At 48.7% G+C, this 27,575-nt stretch overlaps 1 protein-coding gene across 2 annotated transcripts in view; it reads left to right on the top strand.

Annotated features, from left to right (window-relative positions):
* The first annotated feature begins 11,062 nt into the window (after positions 1 to 11,062).
* The window catches only part of TMCC3 (transmembrane and coiled-coil domain family 3), a 290,647-nt gene continuing 274,134 nt past the window's right edge, over positions 11,063 to 27,575 (top strand). Inside the window, exon 1 of one of the 2 annotated variants that reach the window (XM_083182412.1) lies at positions 11,063 to 11,217. The gene's annotated coding sequence lies outside the window, so the exon portion shown is untranslated. Of the gene's footprint in view, positions 11,218 to 11,245; positions 11,396 to 27,575 lie in introns of those variants that run through there. The other variant, XM_083182413.1, reaches the window with a different exon arrangement.

Below are 27,575 nucleotides of genomic sequence, written 5' to 3'. Positions count from 1 at the left end.
TCTATGGCAGTAATGTATGTAATTTAGAACCCTAGATAGTCATGTCAATCATTGTAAAGCTTCATAGAGATAGAAGTATAAAGAAATTGTCTTATGTACATAATAATAAAAATAAACCTGAATAACGAGAAGGGAATTTCTGTGTGATTTGGCAGCACCATCCGGATAAATCCTTGGACAAGAATAGGTGGATGGCTGCAGCAGGTGCTACATAGTCCTGGGATGGGGTGGAGAGAAGTGCTGCCCAGCAGTAGACCCAGTCAGCAGGAGGGAGCAATAATGCAATACAGTGTCTCTGCTGATGGGGCAGTCACTTCTGCTTTCCTTATCTAAGAGACCAGGCAAGCAGGAGGAGGCTGTTGCACTCAAAGAGAGGTTCCTGTGGCTCTGAATATCTCCTGGGTATGCAGCCAGCTGGAAGAGAGGGGTATGTGTGGTCATTTTAAGGGTAGTACACTGCCACCAGAGCCAGGGAAGGGGTGTATTTATGTATTAGTGTTAGTTACTTATTTATGGCCACTTTTGGAAGCATATTTTGAAGTTTTGGGTATTTCTTTTGGGAGGGGGTTGGACATATACAGCATCATTCCCTGTCTTCTCCCATCACCTCTCCCCATCACCTCTCTCTCCTCTTACCCTCTCCTGTCACCCATTTCCTGGCATCACCCACTTTCTGTCCCTCTCACCCATTCCCTGGAGTTGCTCACTGCATCCCCCATGACACCCTTTACCTACCATCACCCACCTTCTCTTCCTGTCATCATCACCCTGTCATCCAATTCCTCTTCTGTCAACTACTGCCCAGGGCCATCTTAACGGTATTGTAGGCCCTGGGTAAAGCAGTGCACTGAGGCCCCTACACACCCATTAATGGCAATTTATTTTTTATTATGTCTCTCCTGCAGTCCTTTAGCACTTCTCGCCATGCTTCCATACAATGTCTGGCTGCATGCTGGGAAGCAGGAAGAGAATGCGGACTGGCTGCTCTGATTTTCTACTTCCTCCCAAGAATCTCAGTAGGGAGATGCTCACAGCCCAATCTGCCCTGTTCGAAGGCCCCTAGAATTGGGGGGCTCTTGGGCAGCTGCCCATTAAGCCTCATACATTAAGACTAGGTGATTCATCGCGCCCTATGGGCGCTCTTCACACCGTCGTAAGGGGCTGCGCCCCCTTAATTTGTGAACGTTTGTATATGAGAAATATGGTTAGAATTGTATGAAAGATGCCCTGTATTGCAACTTAGGTGTCCGCGAATCGCGGGAGGGGGGTCGCGGAGGGTGCCGCGAATTGCAGGAGGGGGGGTCGCGGGGGGTGCCGCGAATTGCAGGAGGGGGGTTGTGGGGGGGTGGATGCTGCGAATCGCGGGAGGGATTGCAGAGAATCGCGGGAGGGGGGTCGCGGGGTGGGTTGCCGCAAATCGCGGGAGGGGGGTTACGGGGGCGGGGGTTGCGGCGAATCATGGGAGGGGGGGTCGCGGGGGTGTGCCGTGAATCACGGGAGGGGGGGTCACGGGGTGGGGTGCCGTGAATCGCGGGGGGGTGTGTGTGTGCCGTGAATCGCGGGAGTGGGGGTTGCGTGGGGGGGGTGGGGGGGTGTGACGCGAATCGCCACAAGAAAAAATCAACACAGAAAGGTCAACACATGTAAATGTTGACATAAGTGTGGCACTTCATTGGTGTCCATGTCGACACATGAGAATGAATATGAAAACATTCAAAAAATGAAAAAAACTCATGTCAACCTTTTTCATTGTCGACCATAGCCATGTCAGTGTTTTCCATGTGCAATTTAATTCTGGAGCTGCCGCGAATCGCGGGGGGGGGGGGAGGTGCCGCGAATTGCGGGAGGGGGGGTCGCGGGGGTGGGTGCCGCGAATCGCGGGAGGGGGGGTTACGGGGCGGGGGTTGCAGCGAATCATGGGAGGGGGGGTCGCGGGGGTGTGCCGTGAATCACGGGAGGAGGGGTCATGGGGTGGGGTGCCGGGAATCGCGGGGGGGTGTGTGTGTGCCGTGAATCGCGGGAGTGGGGGTTGCGGGGGGTGGGGGGGGGTGTGACGCGAATCGCCACAAGAAAAAATCAACACAGAAAGGTCAACACATGTAAATGTTGACATAAGTGTGGCACTTCATTGGTGTCCATGTCGACACATGAGAATGAATATGAAAACATTCAAAAAATGAAAAAAACTCATGTCAACCTTTTTCATTGTCGACCATAGCCATGTCAGTGTTTTCCATGTGCAATTTAATTCTGGAGCTGCCGCGAATCGCGGGGGGGGGGGGGAGGTGCCGCGAATTGCGGGAGGGGGGGTCGCGGGGGTGGGTGCCGCGAATCGCGGGAGGGGGGGTTACGGGGCGGGGGTTGCAGCGAATCATGGGAGGGGGGGTCGCGGGGGTGTGTCGTGAATCACGGGAGGGGGGGTCACGGGGTGGGGTGCCGAGAATCGCGGGGGAGGTGTGTGTGTGTGTGCCGTGAATCGCCGGAGGGGGGGTTGCGGGGGGTGTGACGCGAATCGCCACAAGAAAAAAATCAACACAGAAAGATCAACACATGTAAATGTTGACATAAGTATGCCACTTCATTGGTGTCAATGTCGACACATGAGAATGAATATGAAAAAATTAAAAAAATTAATAATAAATCTTCAAAAACTCATGTCAACCTTTTTCATTGTCGATCATAGCCATGTCAGTGTTTTGCATGTGCCATTTAATCCTGGGGCTGCTGCAAATTTAGGGGGGGGGGTGCCGCGAATCGCGGGAGGGGGGTCGCAGGGGGGGTGCCGCCAATCGTGCAAGGGGGGGTCGCGGGGGGGTTCTTTTTGCCGCGAATCGCGGGAGGGAGGTCGCGGTGGGGGTGTTTTTTCCGCGAATCGGGGGGGGGGTCACGGGGGAGGGTTTGCCGCGATTCGCGGGAGGGGGGGGTCGCGGGGTGGTGGTTATGCCGCGAATTGCGGGAGGGGTCGTGGGGGGGTTCTTTTTGCAGCGAATCGCGGGAGGGGGGGTCGCGGGGGTGTTTTTGCTGCGAATCGCGGTAGGGGGGGTCGCGGGGGAGCGGGTGTTTTTGCCGCGAATCGCGGGAGGGGGGGGGGCGCGGGGGGGGGGGAGGTTTTGCCGCAAATCGCGGGAGGGGGGCGCTCACCTGGTGGCTGTGGAGTAGCAGTGCTGGGCAAAATGGGAAGGCAGTGGGTGTCTGGCACTGTCTGTGGGCTCACTGGGCTGGTTCTCTGTCACATACCTCCCAACATGACCCTCTCCAGGAGGGACACAATGCTCTGTTTCTAGACTTCCCCTTAATGTATGATTGCCATCACCTGTTTTAAACAGGTTAATTTCTCAGAAAGGTGTTCAGCACAGATGAAGGCAATCACACATTAAGAGGAAAGTCCAGGAACAGAGCGTTATAGACACAGACACCCACTTTGAGTGACAGATGTAGCCAAATATATAGGAGATGGCCCTGCATCTGCCTTTCCAAGGTATCACTCTCTTCCCATTATATGGATATGGTATTCCCATTGAAGCCACTCCCCTTGTTGCATACCCACTTTTCCAGAAGGAGGGAAGAGAGAGAGGGAATCAGGGATAGAGATAGAAAGCAATGGAAGTGAGTAGGAGTGAGTGTGTCATGGTGGTAGGGCTAGAGTAAAATAATGGAACAATAGATAGTGAGAGCGCATCATGAAGAGAGGTAGATAATAAGTGGGTTACAGGCAGAAATATATGGACATAGTTTCAGGAAAAGAGGGAGAAAGAGTGTCATAGATTGAAAAATCTAAAAGAGAGATAGTGTTTGGGAGAGAGACAGTGTCAGAGAGAGAGAGAGAGTCATGGATATATAAATATATATAGTGAGAGACTACGTCATGTAGTAAGAGATAGGATCAGTGTTAGAGTGGGAGAGAAAGTATCAATAAAAGAGTCAGGTGAGACTGTCAGAGAGAGAAAGTTAGACAGTGTCAGACAGAGAGGGTCAGTGTCATGGAGAGAGTGTCAGGGAGATGAGAGAGAGAGAGAGAGAGAGAGAGAGAGAGAGAGAGACACACACACACACACACAAAAAGAGTGCCAGGAAGAGAGAGAAAAAGTTAAAGAAGGTGTCAGGAGGAGAAAGGTAGGTACAGTGCCAATTATAGAGATAGTGTCAGTGGGAGAGATAGGTATGGAGAGAAAGAAAGAGATTTAGAACAAGAGTTTAAAAGAAAAAGTCATGGAGAGAGAGTGAAATAGAGAAAGGGACAGTGTCAGAGATAGAGAGAAAGATATTGCAAGAGACAGTGGGGCAGATGTATGAAACTGCTGATAACGTTTTGCACATGTGGAGAAGCGGGCACCCGTTATGTGCAGATGTATTAACCCCCCCCCCCCCCAGCCGATAAGGAGATTCATTATGCTTATCGTGAACGGTTCTCCTTATCGGCTCCCCCAGCATCCCGCGCATGCGCAATGCGCTTTCCTCCCCCCGGCCGGCTGTCTGGGCATGCGTGAGATCTCGCTAAAACTGCAAGATCTCCAGCGCAGCCCAAGCCAGAAACAGAGCTAGCGTTGTCCTCGCAGTGGGGGATAGGACAACGCTAGCCATGAGCTGGCGAAGTGGCTGGGGAGAATTAACGCCTGAGCGGCTGTTAATACATCGCCCCCGCCGCTAAACACTGGGGTGGATTGCAGGGGACAACCCCGCTATGCGTAACTCGGCGGGCTGTCACTAGCGCACATTAGATGCGCTAGTAATAAAGTGGGGAAAACGTAATCCCCCCAGTTAACCAGCGTTAAGTGCGTTTCTGCACTTAATGCTGGTTAATAAATCTGCCCCATTGTAAGATAAAGAGACAGTGTCAGATAAAGAGAGACAGTGTTAGAGACAGAGACAGTGTCAGTAAGGGAGAAATGGATAAAGACAGTGTCAGAGAATGAGAGACAGAGTGTCAGGAAGAGAAAGAGAACTGTGTCATAAAGAGAAAAGGGGGAGAGAGTGTCAGAGAGAGCAATACAGTGTCCGAAGGAGAGAGTGCCAGGAAGAGAGATACAGGGTCAAAGAGAAAGAGAGGGATGGTGTCACAGAGAAAAGGAGAGAGAAAGAAAGGGAAGAGAGTTTCAAAGCGATATCATGCTTTAGTGCAGGGGTGTCCAAACTTTTTGCGACGAGAACCAGATTTGGTGAAGTGTAAATGTGTGGGGGCCCACCATTCAGCCTGACATTCTTTGAATCATTAATCACATCAGAATGGTCCCCCACTCTGTCCCCCAGCCTGCCCCTTCACTGTATTTCCCCCAGCCTGCCCCATTCACTGTATGTCCCCCATTCACTGTATGTTCCCCACTCTGCACCCATTCACTGTCCCCCAGCCTGCCCCCCTTCTCTTAATGTCCATCAGTGCCTCCATTCATTGTATGTCCCCAAGCCTGACCCTCCTTCACTGTATGACTCCCATTCACTGTATGACCCCCATTCACTATGTCCCCCACTCTGCCCCCTCCCTTCTCTGTATGTTTCCCAGCCCCTTGTGTGAGCCAGAGGAAGGAGAGGCAAAGCAGGCACTGCAAGGACAGGAGATGCTTGGGCTCCCGCTGCTGCCCTCCTCCGCTCTGCATGTTACGGGAGCAAGCTTCCCCCTTGCTGCCCCCCTCCCCAAACACTGCTGTCACTGTGATTGTGGAGTAGGGTAATATATGATTGCAGCAGCAGGGATAGGACGCCAAACACATCTAACTGTGGCGGCAGGCACCTACTCACTGCAGCAGACAGCAATGTAAAGACGTGCTCGCCGGGGCCCCACCTTTAGTGTCCTGTGCTTCCCACATCTGATGCTCTGCCCGCTTACAGTTGGAGGCTGCGGGCCACTTGAAATGACAGCAAGGGCCGCAATTGGCCCCCGGGCCTGACTTTGGAGATGCCTGCTTTAGTGGTTTCCATGGCTACTCCAGTTTCCTCCCCTTCTGCAAAAAGTTGCTGTTATATATTTCTCTCCCCTGTACCTGTGTGATTTTTTTTTACTTAGTAGTAGTAGTACGTTTATTTATAAGGCGCCACAAAGTGTCCGCAGCGCCATACATAGCAAAAAAAAAAAAAAAATTACAAGGTAACGTACAGGGTGTGTAGAAAGATACAGTATAAATAGGGGTATAGCTGGTAGAACTAAAATCAGCATCAGTTCAGAAGTAGGTGTCAAAATAGTCAAGGAGACCGAAGATGAAGTAGAGGAAGGGAAGAACAGGACAGGAGCACAGGTGAGGTAATGAGGTAGGGTGAGTACGTGAGGAAGGAGGGCCCTGCTCATAAGAGTTAACATACTAAAAATAGGTGGGTGGACGAACGAAATACAATAGGATAAGTAGGAACGGAGGGGAACGGAGGCAGGATAGGAGGATCAAAAGAGGTTAGGAGGAGGGATAGGCTAGTCGAAAAAAGTGGGTTTTGAGGGAGCGCTTGAAGGAGGTAAGGGAATCAGATAGCCTGATGGGTGGCGGGAGGTTGTTCCAGTGCAGGGGGGCAGCGCGAGAGAAATCTTGGACACGGGAGTGGGAGGAGGTGATTAGGTGAGAGGTCAGTCGGCGGTCAGCGATGGAGCGAAGAGGACGGGAGGGAGTGTGGATAGAGATCAGTGAAGAGAGGTAGGGAGCTGTGGAGGAGGAGAGAGCCTTGTAGGTGGTGGTGAGGAGTTTAAAGAGAACTCGGAAAGGAATGGGGAGCCAGTGAAGAGATAAACAGAGGGGGGAGGCGGAGGTAGAGCGGCGGGAGAGGAAGATGAGCCTAGCAGCAGCGTTAAGAATGGATTGGAGAGGTGCGAGGCGGGTGAGAGGTAGCCCAGAGAGAAGGATGTTGCAGTAGTCAAGGCGGGAGATGACAAGAGAGTGAATGAGAATTTTGGTCGCGTCAGTGGAGAGGAATGGTCTGATGCGTGAGATGTTGCGTAGGTGAAAGCGGCAAGACTGTGAGAGAGCACGAATGTGGGGGGTGAAAGAGAGGGAGGAGTCAATGATGACACCGAGGCATCGCGTTTGGTCGGTGGACTTAATGATCATTTACTTAATGATCATACATATCGTATTACGGTCCCAATACGCGGTATCCTCACACATACTATTTGGAATAGTGTGGTGATCTACCGAACTTATCAATATAGTGAAACAAAATATTCATTAGGTCCAGCAGGAAATGAAGTGGGTTAACAGTTGTATTGATGTGGTAAATGATGGCTTGCAGTTATTGCATCGTTGGCAGTAAATTGCCACTATGTAATAAGCCACATTAATTTGTCAAAGATCCTTTGCTACTGGTGTTAGATTTCTACATATAAAGCCATTCATTTCTATATCCACAGAATGTCTGTGTGTTTTTTTTTTACACTTATAGACACATTTCATAATTGGCGCTATAAAACGTTATAAATTGCATATACCGGTTCATTTTATTATCTAAGTGTGGTGTCAAATAATACAGATTGTTAAAAATGTTTCATATGTTAAAGGGGCATCGGATAGTACAGATCTGCTAATGTCAGCCTGAAGGTTCAGTTCTTGGGTGGCACCATTCAGGCTATCTCTATTTAATTGTCCATTTACCAGAGCATTTTTAATAAAAGCTGGTAATATTAGATACACTTAACTGAAAAAAATACACTCTGTAGTTCTTTTAATCTGAATTACAAAAATAAATCTTCATAGCATACTTTAATTCAATGAATAATGCTATGAATAATCATTCTGTGTTAAGTGTGGAGAAAAGAGGCAAAGGATCAGAGAGAAGAGATGGTTCTCCTAACGTGTATAATCTTTTCTAGACAACTATCAGACCACTATCCTCTGACCTCACTGACCAATTGTAAGATTATCTTTTAGCTGGCTGAAATCAAAGTGCAAACTTCTTAAGAGATTAATTCTTCTGGTCTAAGTAATCCTTCGTTCATAGTTCAGTCAAGAAGACTATGAAACATAAATACAATTTGTTCTTTCCATTTTTATAAAAACGGGAAATACATTCTGTCAGGACTCGTGGGTTTTGTGAGTCCGTTTGCTGGTCAGGAGCTAGGGGGCACTCTGAAGGATGGAAGGTAGCAGGCTTGATATACAGTCTTTGACATATGCAAAGATAGATAGTACCTGGTATCAATGTATTACAGTCTCAGAGGCACAGGTGCTTGGAAGCATGGAGTAGAACCACTGGGATGAAGGTACACACTGGGAGACAACGGGAACACAGTCTTGGAAGCACACTGGTGTGGCAATGCTGGTGCGGGTACACACTGGGAGATCACCGGAGCTGCAGACTTGGAGGTACACAGGTATGGGAACACTGGTGCAGATACACAGTGGGAGATTACTGGGGCAGCGGACTTGGATGCACACAGGTGTGGGAACGCCGGTGCAGGTACACACTGGGAGATCACTGGAGCTGCAGACTTGGAGGCACACAGGTGTGGGAATGTTGGTGCTGATACACACTGGGAGATCACTGGAGCAGCGGACTTGAAGCACACTGGTGTGGGAACACTGGTGCAGGTACACACTGGGAGATCACAGGAGCACAGTCTTGAAAGCACTCAAGTGTGGGAACGCTGGTGCAGGTGCTCACTGGGAAGCACGCAGGTATGGAGACACTGGTGCCGGTACACACTGGGAGATAACAGGAGCAGCTGACTTGGAAGCACGCAGGTGTGGGAACACTGGTGCAGGTACTCACTGGGAAGCACACAGGTATGGAGATGCTGGTGCCGGTACACACTGGGAGATAACATTAGCAGCAGACTTGGAAGCACACAGATGTGGGAACGCTGGTGCAGGTACTCACTGGGAAGCTTGAAGGTATGGAGACGCTGGTGCCGGTACACACTGGGAGATAACAGGAGCAGCAGACTTGGAAGCACACAGGTGTGGGAACGCTGGTGCAGGTGCTCGCTGGGAAGCACGCAGGTATGGAGATGCTGGTGCCGATACACACTGGGAGATAACAGGAGCAGCAGACTTGGAAGCACACAGGTGTGGGAACACTGGTGCAGGTGCTCACTGGGAAGCACGCAGGTATGGAGACGCTGGTGCCGGTACACACTGGGAGATAACAGGAACAGAGTCAGATGTAGAGACACTGGTGCAGGAGCATGCTAGGAAGCACAGGTTACCTCCTGGGAAGAGATAGCGAAGCACTGGCATCTGCTAAGAGTCAGATGAGGGATTAAATCCCCCGGGCATGTTCCTGATTGGACAAGCGGGAAGTCTGAGTGAAAGCCATTGGGCGGCCACGGAAAGATGGAGGCACACTGTAGGACACAGGGCCAAGCCAACATGGCGCCCTGGAGTGGAGACCAACTACACTAGGCAGGAGATGACAGGCACGGCCGCTGGGACACAGCAGCAGGACTCCTCCGGCCGTTACCAACATGAAGGGACCTGAGACCCCGTCGGTGGACCCGGACCGGTAAGCTCTGCTTGTGTCCAATGGTCGTGACACATTCAAAATATTGCATACAAGACAAAAAGAACTCTTCTAAAGCAAAAATATTCACAAATAAAAATTAAATAATTAATGGTATTTTCATAGGAAGAGGATACTAGCGAAAATATAATCAATTATTTTATCTCGCAAGTGTTATACTCTCTTAGCTGGTGTGAAGAACACTCTAGCTGCTAAATTGTCACTAATACCCCTTTCACGTGTCACAAATAATATGGGTCGACGTGCGGTGTGAAAGGGCCTTTTCAAATTACTCGGGTCCAGCAATTTTGCAACCTTAGCTTAGTATTGCTGCTTTCTAGACTATATATTCACAGTAATGCAGTATCTAGCTGATTTACTAGCAGCCTGTGTTAGAATTTTGGAGCTATCCAATCCAACTTCATCTTATTCCACATTAACAAACAAAAAAAATACTGTATTTGCCCACAAAACAACATCAGTTCCTCCAGGTACACTTGAACTAGATGCTATTTTGAAAGCAAATGGTGGTCACATCAAATAATTATTTGATTTTAATGTTTCTTCTGTTCATTCACTTTACATTTTGTTAATCGATAAAAAGAAACTATTAACACTTCTATTGGGCATGTCACTGACCCAGCTCACAGGGTCCAATCAATGGCATAGCTGAGCAAGGGTTCGACAGGTACAGAACGTCGACACGGTTAAAAGGTTAATGTGAAAATTGTAATCACAAAAAAGTCAACAGAAATTTTGTAGTATTTTTGTTGTTTCTTTTGAAAATATATATGACCCAAATTAGAAAAAAAATAGTCACTTACCAGTAAACATGTGACAGAATTGCATCAATGGGTGGCTGGAGTAGGAGGGAAAACACTATACAGTGGCTGGACTCTCTGGGAAGGAGCCAGATACCTAGATGTCTAAACTGCAAAGATTTGCAATGGCTCACACACCATGACTGAAAGTTGTTAGTGGGGGTGGTAATAGAGGAGGTAGGATGGCAGAGAGCAGGAAAGATGGCCATATAAGAGACATGATTTTCTGAACACAGCACATCTAGTATTGCTAACATTCCAGACTCTACACAGATCTTTGGACTTCCAGGCTGTCTATAGCCATCTCAAATGGGTTGTAATGGCCCCTTTTGCACTAGGAAGCATAGGCACCGGTATGGCGGCATTGCGGCACAAAGGGGAGGGGCAGGCTGCACGGCTTGCGGTCCGAGCATCAAGGGGGAAAGGGGTGCAGGCAGGTACCCTGTCCCCCTTTTTTGCACCTAGGGGGCAGTGTGGCCAGGAGCGGGTTAAAAGGCTGGGGCAGTGGGGGAGGCCAGACGCACAGAACAACATGAGTGCAATCCCACCCACCCTTTTCTGTCATAAACATGTGATTCTGTTTTATGCATGTCAACATCGGTATTGTAATGGTATTTTGTGTGGCGTTTAAAAAATAAAAAAGGAAAAGGTATATAAAGGAGGAAGTGGATATATGCGGAAGCAGTGCCAAGGATGCTTGGCAGGTAGCAAGGTTTGTGAGGATTAAGGCGGTTTGTGGGTAAATGCGTTGTATATCAGTTATGTATTTTGTCACATTTGTTGCAATGCTGTGTATAGCAGGGCGGGCAGAAGCGGTGCACAAGGCAGACGGAGGAGGGGAATCAGCTGCGGTTGCAGATTCACCTTCGGCACGATGCCGCACACCAGGCTCCAGCTTTTGAGGCGGGACATCGGCTGCACGCCACGCAAGAATGATCTGTGGGGACTGGCTCCATAGTGGGGGTGTTTCTAAGGGGTTACTGCGTAGGTATGTGGCACGCCTTGTCGCAAATCATTGTGGCATTGATAGGGTTACAGCTGGTAGTTAGCCCCAATCTTAGGTCCTGGTGGCCGCACTGTGTACCGTAAGAGGTGAGGTCTCTGTGTAACCGCTCTGCTTTAAAAGCCCTCGAGCTGGTCCTGGGGGAACTGTAAGTTGACTACAGGTAATTAGAGCTGATATTAGCCAATGTGGATACTTGTAAGCTGCCTCTCTACAAATTACTGATTCAATGTATGATGAATTATATTCTGGTAACTTGGTGCTGGTTACATGGATTTGCATTGTGTGAGGTGTTAATCAGTAAAATTGATATTTACTGGCCAGATGCTTTCTGTTTATAGGATAAATATGTGCTGCGTAGTATTCTGCCAGAGGTGCATCTGCCGTCTCCATGTACTGTAGCAGACACGTGTGCTTCTCCAGGGCACTCAGTGATCCCATTTGCAGTGTTTGCTGTCAGCAGGGAGCGGAATGAGAATACTGCAAGGCGTTTAACATACCATCATGCCAGGGTTCCAAAAGGAATTTCTGCTCAGATGTGAAGAGAACTGTGATGTTTTCTTTATCTCTAAATAGCGCAGTGCAGGGGAAGAGGATGCAGCCAGGGTGTCTCTCCTAATATCCTTGTGTTTCCACCAAAACGTTACTCAGACCTCCATAATGTTTTAGTTATTTCCCTGTATTTCTGATAACATTGGTGTTGCATTGCTTATGGATGTGTGCATGTAAATTGATTTTTAAAAAAAAGAAAAAACTATTAATGTTGTGTATCTGTGAGCTTTCATTGGAAAAGAAATCACCATTATGGGACTATTGTTCTCCCTTATCTGTGTATTTCAAAAACCGAAATATTCCAAAATCTGTGGTTTTTCAGAATATTTGGGAGTGTTTCCTCCCTGCCCCTTTTTTTCATACTTACCCTGTCCCCGATGACCACGGCGGCCTTCAGAATTCTCTTCAGTGGCATCTCCTGTCCCAGGGGTGCATTGCGCGAGTGCGCGGGCACTCAATGCACCCCTGGGACCGGAGATGCTGCTGTAGAGGATCCTTAAGGCCTTCGTGGATGTCGGGGGACGAGGTAAGTTTAGAAAAAAGGGTGGTGGGGAAAAAAAACACCCCCAAAAAGAGCAAAATATTCTGAAAAACCACGGTGAGTCACATGGCATATGCATCTGGGTCACACGGAACACATATCTGAGTGACACGACGCATGCATCTCGATGCCTCTGCAATGTCTTTCACAGAGAGGATTAGGACACAGATTGATTTCCTGAAAGTTACCATTTGTAATGTATGTTGACTGGTGGCCAGGATGCTGATGCCGGCATCCCGAAGGAAGGAATCTGACAGGGATCATGTAAGAATACTTACCCTCTCCCTGCCCCCATTCACCTCCCTTCCAACAGCCTAACCCTACCCCCCCAGCGGGCTGACCCTAACCCTTCCTGCTAGTGCCTAAGCCAAACTCCCCTACCCCACCGCCTAACCCTAACCCCCTGCCCCACCAGCCTAACCCTAACCCCCCCCTCTAAATGCCTCACTCTAACCCCCCTTCCCACAGCCTATCCCTAATTCCCCCCAGTAGTGGCTAAAACTAATCCCCCATTCCAGGCTGCACACTAATTAGGCTGCCCATATTCTTATGTTCCATATTCCGGCAGTCAGGAATCCTAACTGATGTCAGGCACCAGTCTCCCGGTACAGTGGCGTAAGTTCATCTCAGTTGCCCGGAGGCAAGATTAATGTTGGTGCCCCCCTGCACTGAATCCCCACTCCACTTGAACAGTCCTTGAGAGATGGCCCTGGTACTGCTAGTAACAAAAACCTAGTAGATGCCCAGTAAAAGGACATTCAACTGGGTCTGAATCAGGCCCACAGGACAGTGAGGTACACTAGGGCACACAGACATGGTGATGTATACTGGGGTATACAGTCGCATACTGAAAATACAGTAAGATACACTAGAGCACACAGATAGGACTGTGAAGGACACTGGAGCATATACATGCAATGCTGATGTACACATGGGCATTTAATGCACTGTAAAGATATGTTGGTGTGGTAGATAGGATCACACAAGTAGGACAGTAAGGTACACTGGGGTTGGCTGCTGCTGCAGCGTCTACCACCCTGTTTCTTCACTCACTGTCACATGCCACTCATCCACCATCGCCCGGCAGCAGCTCCCGACACTTCACGTCGCTCAGTGTCCCTCCCGGCTCTTCGTCACTGAGACTGGCTTGCTCTGCTCACTCAGGCGCCGGGCAGATGTCAGGGGACCGACTTCCGCAGACAACTTGAAGTGAGCAGCCAGGTGACAGGGAAGAGCGGTGATGCGGCCGGCAGCTGCATACAAGGGGGGAGGGGCACTCGCACCCGGTGGGGGGGCACTCGCACCCAGCGCACGGCCGCCGCATATTAAAAGAACTGTGGCACAGAATTAAGCATATGAACATCGGAGGCAATGGAGCCATCGCCCCTTTAAACCGGGCGCCCGGCGGCAGATGACTCCATTGCCTCCGGGAGTTCCGCCACTGTCCCGGTATCATTATACCAACCTCCGGTTAGAAAAAGGTGTACATGTTGTGACCATTTTATAAACGCTTTGGAGCCAGCGACTGTGTCTTTGTTTGTATGCAGCTTCATTGACACCAGCATCTTAATTCCATCAGCCATATGTTAAATCTTTGAGTACCAACATCTTTCTGAGACATGTGAAAAATATCTGCTAAAAATGCCAGAGACGCTCACAATTCTTATAAAAATTCAAATAAAAAATGTGTAAAAAAAGATTATATTTCCTATATAAGGTAAACACAGGTCATTATGATGAACAAACATTTTCTTTTGCCTATTTTCACTCCTATTTTGACAAATTGTCACTCAAAGGGCTAATAAGAAGGCAGATAATCAGTTGATCTGTAGTAGATGATATGTGTTTGTATGTAGCTGTTTGGAATTGTAAGGATTCTGATGGCTTTCTTAATACAAATCCGATATTTGCATATTTTGGAACAGTATCTGCATACAATGACCCAGTTGCAACAAGACTTTTGTATATATCTCTCAATCAGGCCATGTGTTAAGGACAGCCATGATCAGTCTGACCAATCAGGCCAAGTCTGATGCCTGTGAGGTAGAATCCTGCTTTCACCTTACTCTAGTGCTGTTTCCAGTTCAAGTACTAATACAACCTATATAAAATGCCTTCTCTAGACTTTCCATTGGCTAGATTTATAATGATGTCACCACATTGTATTACATTGGAACCATTTTTGTGACTTTACGCATATATGCCGTCAACATTATATCATAATGAGCAGATGGTGTCAGGACTTCTTAGTGACTGTGCACCCTGTATGTATAGTACAGTTACTGCTCATCTTTGACACGTTGACCTCTTTGTAACCTTATTGCATGTACAGCGGACAGCAGTGTTTGTCATGCAATCTCATTTATTTGGTCCAATATTCCCAGTGACTAAATAAAAAATGTTCAGGTGGTTCTGTGGAGAGAACGGCGATTTCCACTCTACTAATTAAAACAATGCTTGGCTCAATTGGTTGATGAGGAATGCTCACCATGAAGTAAAATGTCTTATTTAATATTAATCATAAAAAACTATATTTATCATGAGAGACACGTTCACTCCAAAAAGCAGTACTGTTACTCTGGCCTGCAGCTATGCAAACAGGGGCGTACAGTAGACTGCTGGCAGTTTGTAATCCAACACATATTTTATTTCTATTTTTATACTTTATTTGTCTATTTCTGCAGGAAGTGTAGACAAAGAAAAACAAATCAATTTGGTTAAAAGATTATTTATTGCTAGCACGCTATGCCTCACCTGTGTACCAAAATAAGAATTTAAAGGCTGATCTTGCTTTGAAAGATGTCCTGTTGTGATATGTGGTGTATAATGAGTATGTGATGGAATACCTCTGTTTGTTTCTATAATGGAAAAATCAATATGGAGACCTTCTGTAAAAATAGCATTGCTGTGCCTGCCTGTTACTGCTTATGTACAGTTGTACCATTACAGAGGATGGAATTCCGCTGTATCCCTTCTTGTTGCGGGATTTAATAGAAGTTGCAAGAGGTTATCCCCACTGTAATGTTAGTATCAAGACATGAAAAAGGCCAGTGCTTGGCGAAAGTTGATTACATTCTGAACAAGAGGATTAACTCGCCGGTTCTAAAGCTGGCCTAAATCTATTACTTGCACTTGCATCTGTTACAGGGAACTATTTTCATTTTGTTCACTTAGAATCATAATCATTTTAACGCATAGCAATTATCTGCATTATATGTATGTATGTTCTGCCCGGTATAATTGTTTTTCAAATAGCTGGACATAAATCACTCAAAATAAAATTCACCAGGACTAGGGGGCATTTTAGCATATAAACACAACTATATGTGTGCTTCTGCATTGGCTGCATATGTGCCTAGTTTACTACTTATGATGTCATCATTATCAACATCATCATCATCATCATCATCATCATCATCATCAGTGTGTTCCTGCACCTGTTCTATAATAAGGCAGGAACCAATGAGAAGCGGAATACAGTCACTTGGTCAACCCTATTTAGGTCAACATGCATTGGGTCGACCACTGAAGGTCAACAGGGCTTAGGTCGACACCTAAATAGGATGATATGGTTAAAGTAGACAGGGTTGGAAGGTCGACACAAGCATTAGGTCGACAGAGGCAATGTCAACAGTCAAATGGTCAAAATTAGATTTAAAATTTTTTTGAGCCGACATGTGCCGACAGGCGGTATTTCATGCCCTACTGTCCACTAAGGCATGGTGGGAGAATAAAATAGTGTGCCGATCGCAGTGAGGCACCGTGCCTGAAGTATGGTGAGCGAGCCATATGAGGGGACTGCCGTACACTTAGACGGTGTTCATGTTGACCATGCCATCATTTGGGACAAAAAAAAGGTGAAAAACACGTCAACCCTTTGACTGTCGACCATTGTTGAACTAATGCTTGTGTCAACCTTCCAACCCTGTCGACCTTAGCCATGTTGACCTATTTCAGGTGTCAACCTAAGCCCTGTCAACCTTCAATGGTCAACCCAATGACCCATTTCCTGAGAAGCTCCATACGAGTGTCACAAGCACATTCTGGGCTGCTTGCCTCTGGGACTAGGGAGAATCTAACCTAAGGACACTTCTGAATGTAGTCCTATAGATTGTAAGCTTGCAGCAGGGCCCTCTAACCTCCAAGTCTGTCTGCTGTTACCCAGTTTGTTTTATCACTGTCTACTATTGTAAAGTGCAACAGAATCTGCTGCACTATATAAGAAACTGTGGTACTTGTGAGTTATCCGGGCGCCCGATTTTAGATCGGGTACCATCGGATCGGATCGCGTCGCATCGCGTGTTAACCAAATGGCATGCGATGCGACGCGACGAGATCAGCACCCGATTTTAGCAGTGTACCCGATTTTAACATTGGAATCAATGTAAAATGGTCCCTGAGACCCGATTTTACATTCATTTCAGTGTAAAAATGGCCAAAACCCCCAAAAAGTGACAAAGCTTAAATCCCATCCCCATTGTTAACGCCACTCCACTATTGACGCCAACCCGAAGCGTGGCGAGCGCAGCGAGCCCGCGAGGGGCGGCGGTACGCGTCCTCCGACCTTTTCATGCCCTACTATCCACTAGGGCGTGGAGTGAGAATAGAATAGTGTGGCGAGCGCAGCGAGCCACCGAGGCCCGAAGCGTGGCGAGCGGACACCTGTGAAGCCCGCGAAGGGACGCACTTACCTGTGAAGGTATCCGCGTCCCCTCGCGGGGCTCGCTGCGCTCGCCACGCTTCGGGCCTCGGTGGCTCGCTGCGCTCGCCACACTATTCTATTCTCACTCCACACCCTAGTGGATAGTAGGGCATGAAAAGGTCCCTCAGAGTGAAATTGTGCCAGATGTGGCAGAGGGCGGGATTACAATTGGGCGGGAAGTGTTAAAATCGCGTTGCGTCGCATCGCGTGGCATTGTATACCATACAATGCGACGCGATTATGACGCGATTTTGGATAGGAGGAAATTTCAAGGGAAATCGCGTCGCATCGCGTCGCATCGTACTCTTATTGTACTGATATTCAATTTCAACATCGGCGCCCGGATAACTCACAAGTACCGAAACTGTAAGTAAATAATAGAGTAACAAGGATACTATAGTCAGTACCAGGGCCGGTGAAAGGCACCGGAGCGCCCCAGGCGAGTCGGGGTGGGGGCGCCCCGGTGCCGGGGGGGGGGGGGGTACCTGTGTAAAAAACTTGCGTCCCCAGTGTCCCTGCAGTGCTGGAGCGTGCAGGGGTGTCCGTGCCGCCGGGGGAACCTGCGGCGCTGTCATTGTGTATAAGCTGGCTGCGGCCGGCGGGGTCCCTGCAGTGAATAGAAAATAACTAGCGCTTCCCGCGCCGCCGCGCTCATAGCGCTAGTTATTTTCTATTCACTGTAGGGACCCCGCCGGCCGCGGCCAGCTTATACACAATGACAGCGCTGCAGGTTCCCCCGGCGGCACGGACACCCCTGCACGCTCCAGCACTGCAGGGACGCCGGGGACGCAAGTTTTTTACACAGGTACCACATTTCGCTAACCCTCCATGCTGGGGGTGAGGGGCGAACTGCCACCCTCCAGGTGCCGGCGCCCTAGGCAAATGCCTACAGCTGCCTAGTGGTGGCGCCGGCCCTGGTCAGTACATTTCTAGACTGCAGGACGCTGTTTCAGTCACTCTACATTCCACATAGGTGCCATGGGAAGCAACAATACCCCTAGATATGGCCATGTCTGTGCAAAAGATGCCCCTCCTAATAAGTGTATACAAATACATGGTGGTCATGAATGTATTATAATCATAATATTGTATTCAACTAAAATTAGGATAGAGATATACACTATTATCTTTTTTTTTATACATTTGTATTTAAAACACAAGTAATTTCCTAGGAAATAAATCTAGAAAGAGAAATGTATTGTCTCAGTATTTATCTGTCTTGCAATGTTACCAATAACATCTCTGTGGCCAGACTTACACAGTTTAATCTCAATCAAAACATAAACTGAAACCTCTGAAGTCCATAATCTTGGAAAGAGGGTGTATCCTACTGTTTCTAAATATATACTCACTGGAAACATCCAGGGATGTGCCGCTTGTCACAGGATATTAAGATAACACATTGGCTTTTTATAGCAATGTCTTTACACAGTTTAGATTAGATATTATATAATCAGCACTAAGTTTTTTTTTTTTATAAAATAAAGAAATGACAGAAACAAATGAAATAAGCATAACATCTGTGTAACATACACGCAGGGCTGTTGCAAGCCACTGTAGCGCCCCAAGCAACAAGGAGGGGGGGGTACGGCGGGGCCCTAGCGCTCATCCGCTCCACCTGCGGGGGGGCTATCTCCCACACACTGTCAGCACCGACCTTGCCAGTGCCCAGCCACACACATTCCATGATAGCTATGTGCCCCCAGTAACCCCCCCCCCCGGGAGTGTTAGGGTAACCGCACCTCGTGAGCGCTTCTCCTCCGAGCTCAGATGTGTCAGACGCTGTCGCTTCCTCGGGGGGACATCGCCCCTGTCAGACTCCGGGCTGCCGGGGGTATGTATGGGCAGCAAGACGGACGCTAGGGGGCTGCAGTCCCGATCCGGCACTCAACCGCTCATAGCAACGTCCTATCTGCGTTGCTCCACGGGGTGGGGGCGAAATGCCCGGCATTGCTCCACCGGAGAGAAGGTGTGGCGAGTGATGCGACAAAGGCCGCTGAGTCACTTGTGGGGAGGGATGATTTGAGAGTTGCAGCTTACCTCAGTCCAGGGGGTCACACCTTATCCTAACTTCCGCCCTCCAGGGCCAGCGCCCTAGGAAAATGCCTAAACCTGCCTAGTGGTGGCGCCGGCCCTGCATACACGTCATTGCTGCTGGCGAGCTGTGACAGCGAGACTCGCGGCTAAATGTAAATGCAGGGGGCTCCCTGCATTAGCCACGAGCCTCGCTGTTTGGGGGAATCCTCGGCATCCTCTGACAGCGAGATGTTGCATGCCGTCCGGGTGTCCCTGCACCCAGACGGACGGCGAGCACAGTGTCATCTGACGCTGCAGACGCAGCGTCATCTGACGCGGCGGGGGACGTTGCCGAGCAGCGTCCCAAGCCTCGCTCGGAGGCTAAGCGTCGGGGCGTTGCTAGGCAACGTCCCGGAGCTTCCGCCCGGCAGCCAGCAACGTGCGCGCCTGACGTCAGTCAGGCGGCGCAAAATTTGAATAAATAGCCGGCGTCTGCTGGGCACAGACGCCGGTTATAGCTTTATGCTCCAGTAGCTATTTGCTGCCATTCTCCGGTCCCCTGGGTCCTTGGTCCCAGTCTTCCTGGCTGCAGGTCTCCATTGCAGCCCGCCTTGTCTCCCAGCCTGTCAGCTGTGTTTTCCTGTGGATCCCTTGTTCCCAGTACTTCACCAGACTCCTCTGCTGTATTCCATCGTCAGCCTGTGAGCCTGCAGCGGACCCACTGTCTCCATCTTCCGTGGGTCACGTAAGTGCTCCAGTGGAGCTCTGGTCTTTTGCTTGTTTGGTTCTCTGGCCCTCCGTGGCTAAGCCCCTCCGTGGGACTGTCCTTGGTTATCTTCTTTTGTATTCTTGTCCCCGTCTTTTTGTATGTGTTCCCTGGCCCCCATCTGTCATTAGTGTCTTGTTTAGGCAGGAGTGTCACCGTTCTTCCTGATCCCTGCTTTGGGAGTCACGGTCCCTTTGGAGTATTCTTGGGGACTCCCTTCTTTCCACTGGTGTCTGCGACTAGGTCGCACTCCCCGTCTTGGCCTGGTGCCGGCAGTTAGGGGCCAGTTTCCAGTTAGGTCCAGTAGTCAGCTTATCTTTTTGAGTGTTCCCCGTGGCGATCGCTTACCCCTTGTCACCACATAAGACCTGGCTGCATCGGGGTCGGAGCGGGCTTAACTCGCTCCTTCGAACGCGGCGGCCAAAGGTGAAGCCTAGCTCCGCAGGGGTTTGCCATCTGCCTCGGGGACTCAACAGAGAGAGTGTAGGACCCGCTGTGGCCGTCCTAACCGGCGGTCCCGGCTGTGGGCTCACGCCTTATCTTCTCACCGTCTGGAACCCGTATTGTCCCTGGTGCCCAGGCCAGGGCAACGTAACATTATAACCGGCCAGAATAAAGACAGGTCTCCCCTGTCAAATACCTGGAGGGGTAGTTATTTGTGTCGTTTGATATTATGAGTACCCCGTCTCAGACGTTTTCTGATCAGCTTCAAGGGCTTACTCAGATGGTCCGGGAATTGTCCTTGAAGGTAGCGTCCCAAGAGCAGAGGTCGCGACCTCCAGACTCAGGGGGTTCAGATCCCAAAATGAACTTGCCTGATCGGTTCTCTGGAGACCGCAAAACCTTTTTTAATTTTCGTGAGAGTTGCAAGTTGTATTTTCGGCTCAAAACACGCTCCTTCTCATCCGAGGCCCAGCGTATTGGACTAGTTATCTCTTTGCTCCAGGGTGACTCCCAGACCTGGGCCTTTGGATAGCCTTCGGACAGCCCAGCCCTGGCTTCCGTTGACAGCTTCTTTAGTTCTCTCGGGTTGTTGTATGATGATCCTGACCGTGAAGCCTCAGCAGAGACCCATCTTAGAGCCCTTAGGCAAGGGAAAGACCCAGCCGAGGTTTATTGTACCGAGTTCCGCCGATGGGCGAATGATTGCGGGTGGAACGACCCTGCATTACGCAGTCAGTTTCGTTGCGGTCTTTCCGATGAGATCAAGGATTGCCTCATTCAATACCCGGCACCTAAAACATTGGACAAGTTAATGGAATTAGCCATTAAAATTGACCGTCGCCTCCGTGAGCGGAGGTCGGAGCGGGGCTCGCTCACTCGGGTGGTTCCCTATGTTCCGATGACCCCTGAGGAAAGTGAGGAGCCCATGCAACTTGGGCAGCTCGCATTTCCCCGGAAGAAAGGGCTCGTCGATTAAGTTCAGGTCTGTGCTTATACTGTGGCTGTAAAGGTCACATCTTGAGAAATTGTCCCAATAGGCCAGTAAAAGGCCGGGCCAAGTGAACGAAGAGAGGGTTCACTTTGGCCTTCAGCTCTTTTCCTCTCTAGATTCATTATTAATCCCGGGGCATATTTCTTTTCAAGGGGGTAATTTTTCGGGGTCAGTATTTATTGACATCGCCGCGGCTGGTAATTTCCTGGACTCCTCCCTCGCCCAGAGTTTGGGGATTCCGCAACTCCAGCTTCCTATCCCCATTACCTTATGGGGCTTAGATGGTGGGGTTCTGTCCAATGGGGCCGTTACATTTCAGACTCCACCCATACAGTTGACCATTGGTCTATTTCACCAGGAGGAGATCACTTTCTTGTTAACCTCATGTCCTTCGGTACCCATCGTGTTGGGTTTCCCCTGGTTGAGAAAACACAATCCCATCATTGATTGGCGCCTGGGGGAGATTACCCAGAAGTGCCTTCATATTTCGCTCCCTGTGAAATCCACCTCTTTAGCGGGAATTCCCATTCCCTACCGGGATTACGCAGACGTGTTTTCAAAGGGTAAGGCCGACAGTTTACCTCCACATCGGCCATACGACTGTGCCATCCAATTGGTCCCCAACGCGCCATTGCCCAAGAGTAGACTTTATGCATTGTCTCTCCCGGAGACAAAGGCCATGGATGAGTACATCCAAGAAAGTTTATCCAAGGGGTTTATTCGGCCTTCTAAATCTCCGCTCAGCGCCGGCTTCTTCTTTGTGGAAAAGAAGGATGGTTCTTTGAGGCCGTGCATAGATTTCCGTGCCCTTAATAAAATTACGGTGAAAAACACCTAACCCCTTCCTTTAATTACGGTGCTGTTTGACCAACTACGTTCCGCTACCATTTTTTCTAAAATTGACCTTAGGGGGGCTTAATACCTCATAAGAATCCTGGAAGGGGACGAGTGGAAAACGGCATTCAGTACTCAGACGGGGCACTATGAGTACCTGGTAATGCCTTTTGGGCTATCCAATGCCCCAGCCGTTTTTCAGGATTTTATTAACGATGTCCTTCGGGAATTCTTGGGCAAGTTCGTGGTTGTCTATTTAGATGATATTTTAATTTTTTCCCAAGACTTGGACTCGCATAGGACACAAGTTCGTCAGGTTCTGCAAAAATTGCGCGAGAATCAGTTATTCGCCAAATTAGAGAAATGCGAATTTGAGGTGACCCAGGTGTCTTTCTTGGGATATATAATTTCTTCACAAGGGTTCCAAATGGACCCCAAGAAATTACAAGCCATTTTAGATTGGGTGCGACCCACCAATTTAAAAGCAGTCCAGCGATTTCTTGGGTTCGCCAATTATTATAGGCGATTCATTCATGCCTTCTCTTCAATTGTGGCACCCTTGGTGGCGTTGACCAAGAAAGGTGCGGATCCATCTGCATGGACTCCTCAGGTAGAACAGGCTTTCAAGACCTTGAAGCAAGTCTTCATCTCGGCTCCAGTTCTTAGACATCCCAACCCTGAGCTGCCATTTGTGTTGGAAGTCGACGCCTCCGAAGTTGGGGCAGGGGCGGTTCTCTCTCAGAGAGATCCGGAGTCTTCACAATTCCACCCCTGTGCCTACATGTCCAGAAAATTTTCTCAAGCTGAGTCCAATTATGATGTGGGAAACAGGGAGTTACTTGCCATTAAGTGGGCCTTTGATGAATGGCGTCAGTGGCTGGAAGGAGCTGTTCATCAGATTCTGGTCTTAACCGATCATAAGAATCTACAATACATTGAATCAGCCAAAAGACTGAACGCTCGCCAAGCCCGGTGGGCACTCTTCTTTATGAGATTTAATTTCATTATTTCTTATGTCCCTGGATCGAAAAACATTAGGGCAGACGCCCTTTCCAGATGTTTTGTTCCTCAACAAGAGGGTGGGATCAAGCCTGGGTCCATCATCCCTTCATCCTGTATCCATGCCGGAGTTAGCCAGACCTTGGAGGGTCTTCTCCGGCAAGCTCAAGGGCAAGCTCCAGCCCAAACTCCAGAGAATAAACTGTTTGTTCCTCCTTCATTGAGACGCAGAGTGTTGGCAGAATGCCATGATACTAAGATTTCTGGTCACCCAGGAGTATATAAAACCCTTGCTTTATTATCCCGAGTGGTCTGGTGGCCAGGGATGGCCAGGGACAGCAAGGACTTTGTCTTGTCTTGTCCGGAGTGTGCCCGACATAAAGGGGGAAATTTACTAAAGGAAATTTGTAAAAAAATAGGTGTATTTGTATCCAGAAATACACTTATTTTTGACATTTACTATCCCGAAAATACGGCAATTCGTAGTTGTATTGATGTGCTATCAATACGAATACGAATTGCCGTATTTTCGAGATAGTAAATGTCAAACATAAGTGTATTTCTGGATACAAATACACCTATTTTTTACAAATTTCCTTTAGTAAATTTCCCCCAAAGTTCCACGTTCTCGACCATTGGGAGAGTTGTTGCCTTTGTCCGTTCCTGGCAGGCCTTGGTCCCATCTGGCCATGAATTTTATTGTGGGTCTTCCAGTCTCATCACACTGTCAAGTCATTTGGGTCGTCATCGATAGATTTTCTAAGATGGCGCATTTCGTGGCTTTAAGGCAGTTACCCTCGGCTAAAGAACTGGCCATGCTATTCCTTCAACACATTTTTCGTCTGCACGGGTTTCCCAGTGATATTGTGTCTGACCGGGGTCCACAGTTTGTGGTTCAGTTTTGGAGAATGTTCTGTGCTGCCTTGAAGGTTAAGATCAGCCTTACCTCCGCATTCCATCCACAGGCCAATGGACAAACAGAACGCCTTAATCAGTCTCTTAAACAATATCTGAGGGTTTTTGTTTCCAAACTTCAAAATGACTGGGTTAGTTTCTTGCCGTTAGCCGAATTTGCGTATAATAACGCACATCATTCGGCCTCTAAGACGTCGCCCTTTTTTGCAGTCTACGGATTCCATCCACGGGCTAATTCTCTGGGACCGAATGCCTCTGGCTCTTCTTCCTCAGCTGCCTCTCGCCTCAAAGTCGTATGGAGGAAAGTCTACTTGGCCCTTAAAGAAGCTGCTTTCAGATAGAAGGTATTCTCTGACAAATCCAGACGGCCTTGCTCTTTCAAAGTTGGTGACTGGGTGTGGCTATCCACCCGTAATATAAAGCTTCACCAACCATCAGCAAGGTTAGGGCCTCGGTTCATTGGGCCTTTTCGGATTGTCAGGAGGGTTAATCCGGTAGCATTCCGTCTTGCTTTACCTAAGTCCCTTAGGATTTCGAGTACCTTTCATGTTTCGCTTCTTAAGCCAGTGGTGTTTTCACAGAGATTTCCTCGCAGACTGAGGAATGGCTCCGCCCCAGTGATGGTGCAGGGGCAACAGGAGTTCCGCGTGGAAAAGATCCTCGATTCTAGACTTGTGAGAGGTTCCTTGCAGTTTCTGGTACACTGGAGGGGATTTGGTCCCGAAGAGAGGTCCTGGGTTTCCGATGTAGATTTGCATTCACCCAATCTTAGGAGGGCCTTTTTTCGTCAATTCCCAGATAAACCTGGTGGGAAAGGGTTGTTAACCCTTCCTCAAGGGGGGGGGGGTACTGTTGCACGCCGTCCGGGTGTCCCTGCACCCAGACGGACGGCGAGCACAGTGTCATCTGACGCTGCAGACGCAGCGTCATCTGACGCGGCGGGGGACGTTGCCGAGCAGCATCCCAAGCCTCGCTCGGAGGCTAAGCGTCGGGGCGTTGCTAGGCAACGTCCCGGAGCTTCCGCCCGGCAGCCAGCAACGTGCGCGCCTGACGTCAGTCAGGCGGCGCAAAATTTGAATAAATAGCCGGCGTCTGCTGGGCACAGACGCCGGTTATAGCTTTATGCTCCAGTAGCTATTTGCTGTCATTCTCCGGTCCCCTGGGTCCTTGGTCCCAGTCTTCCTGGCTGCAGGTCTCCATTGCAGCCCGCCTTGTCTCCCAGCCTGTCAGCTGTGTTTTCCTGTGGATCCCTTGTTCCCAGTACTTCACCAGACTCCTCTGCTGTATTCCATCGTCAGCCTGTGAGCCTGCAGCCGCCTGTCTCCAGCTTCCGTGGGTCACGTAAGTGCTCCAGTGGAGCTCTGGTCTTTTGCTTCTTTGGTTCTCTGGCCCTCCGTGGCTAAGCCCCTCCGTGGGACTGTCCTTGGTTATCTTCTTTTGTATTCTTGTCCCCGTCTTTTTGTATGTGTTCCCTGGCCCCCGTCTGTCATTAGTGTCTTGTTTAGGCAGGAGTGTCACCGTTCTTCCTGATCCCTGCTTTGGGAGTCACGGTCCCTTTGGAGTATTCTTGGGGACTCCCTTCTTTCCACTGGTGTCTGCGACTAGGTCGCACTCCCCGTCTTGGCCTGGTGCCGGCAGTTAGGGGCCAGTTTCCAGTTAGGTCCAGTAGTCAGCTTAACCTCTTGAGTGTTCCCCGTGGCGATCGCTTACCCCTTGTCACCACATAAGACCTGGCTGCATCGGGGTCGGAGCGGGCTTAACTCGCTCCTTCGCACGCGGCGGCCCCAGGTGAAGCCTAGCTCCGCAGGGGTTTGCCATCTGCCTCGGGGACTCAACAGAGAGAGTGTAGGACCCGCTGTGGCCGTCCTAACCGGCGGTCCCGGCTGTGGGCTCACTCCTTATCTTCTCACCGTCTGGAACCCGTATTGTCCCTGGTGCCCAGGCCAGGGCAACGTAACACGAGAATTCCGCCAGCACGTTGAATACGGCGAGTGGCAGGCGCAGGGGTTAAACAGCGAAGAATGCTTGTTTTTCGGCGATCCCCGCCATTTAACCCTGTCGCCAGCCGCATTGAATACGGGCCATTGTGTCTCTGCTTTCAGCCCCACGACTCTGTTTGGGATCTAAACATTGTTAAACAAACTGAAAGGGCAGGATTTGGTTTGTAGCTGGTCAGGGTATTTGGCGGTGCACTACAGACAGGTCCGTGCTGCCATGCTGGGGCTGAAGTGAGGCTTTGGAATCAGAAAGGATCAGAGAGCTATGATTGTTTAGCGCTAGAGAACTGCTCCTGTAGCTGCTGCTCCTCTTTTCCTTGCTTAATTATTATTATTTTTTTAATGAGGAATACAAAATAGCATAAATATTAACAACAGCATTGTTTAGATAATTCAATCAAGTATGTTACATTTATTTAAAACAGACCCTCGGGTTCCAAAGCTGGATTTTAAATGCATGGCAGATATTTGGGGTTTTCTTCCCCTCTATTGTTGTTATTTAATCATTTAATATTAATGTTCACACGACCTTTATTCATATATGGTTCATAAATAATATTTTTTTAAAATCATAAGATGATTAGTGATTCTACTTGTAGGCAAGTTCTTCATTCCCACATGAAAAGAAAACTTTACGTAATTATATGTTTCTGCATATTTCAGTTCTCAAATCCCTAGCTGTACTGAGAAGCATTGTTACTTATTTGTGCGCAGTGTGCTAAATGTTATATTTCTTCAAAATGACATCAGGAAACATCAGGGGAGTGTTAATAAATTATTGCAGGCGAGTATCATATTGCAAATCTGGTGAAGAAGGACTTTAGTTTAATGTTTTATTTATTTAAAAGTTACAGTTGTATTAGATTGAAAGTGTTACACACTAGACAACACTTATCTAAATCACATTACCAGATGCACATTTCTTTCTACTAAAGGTCCATACTGCTGCGTTGCATAAGAAACTGTAAATAAATAAATACACACTGGATGATTTGCCCAGCGTGTATGGACAGTGATGATCCCTGTCATCGCTGGGGGGAAAGCCGCTCACTGCATACACACTGAGCGGCTTTCCCCCTGCCCGGTGATGTCAGCGGGGGGGCAGACAACTTTGCATAGCGCAACACTAGTTTTGGATCCTCATCCTAGATCTGCTGGAATCAAGTGCATACAAATTGGTGATATCAAATCCATTTATTTTAACTTATCTGGTTAAACACTGAGCGCTATTTGTTTTTCTCACCACCCCCTCTGTCTATTTGTAATCTTAGGTAATTCTTTGGATGTTTACCTTTGGTGTTGACTAAACTAAGCTGCACTTTGTTTTTAATTGCGCACCTATAATTGGAAACTATACCTGTTATTCTATAGCGCAACACTATGCAAAGCCGTCCACAAAGTCACTCATCTGCTGGTAATACAAGCAGACACACTGGGCGGCTTTTAGCTAAATTCCACTCAAACTTGGTGTTTTGAGCGACATTCAGCTCAAAATTGCCCAGTGTGTATGGGCCTTTAGGGGAATATTCAATTAGCCCTGAAAAATTTCCAAATGGCAAAAACATTGGGGGAAGGGGGCAGTTTCA

Source organism: Crinia signifera, chromosome 4 (assembly GCF_055691185.1).
Source record: "Crinia signifera chromosome 4, ASM5569118v1, whole genome shotgun sequence".
NCBI classification, from domain to species: domain Eukaryota; kingdom Metazoa; phylum Chordata; class Amphibia; order Anura; family Myobatrachidae; genus Crinia; species Crinia signifera.
This window is presented reverse-complemented; position numbering and strand designations above follow the sequence as displayed.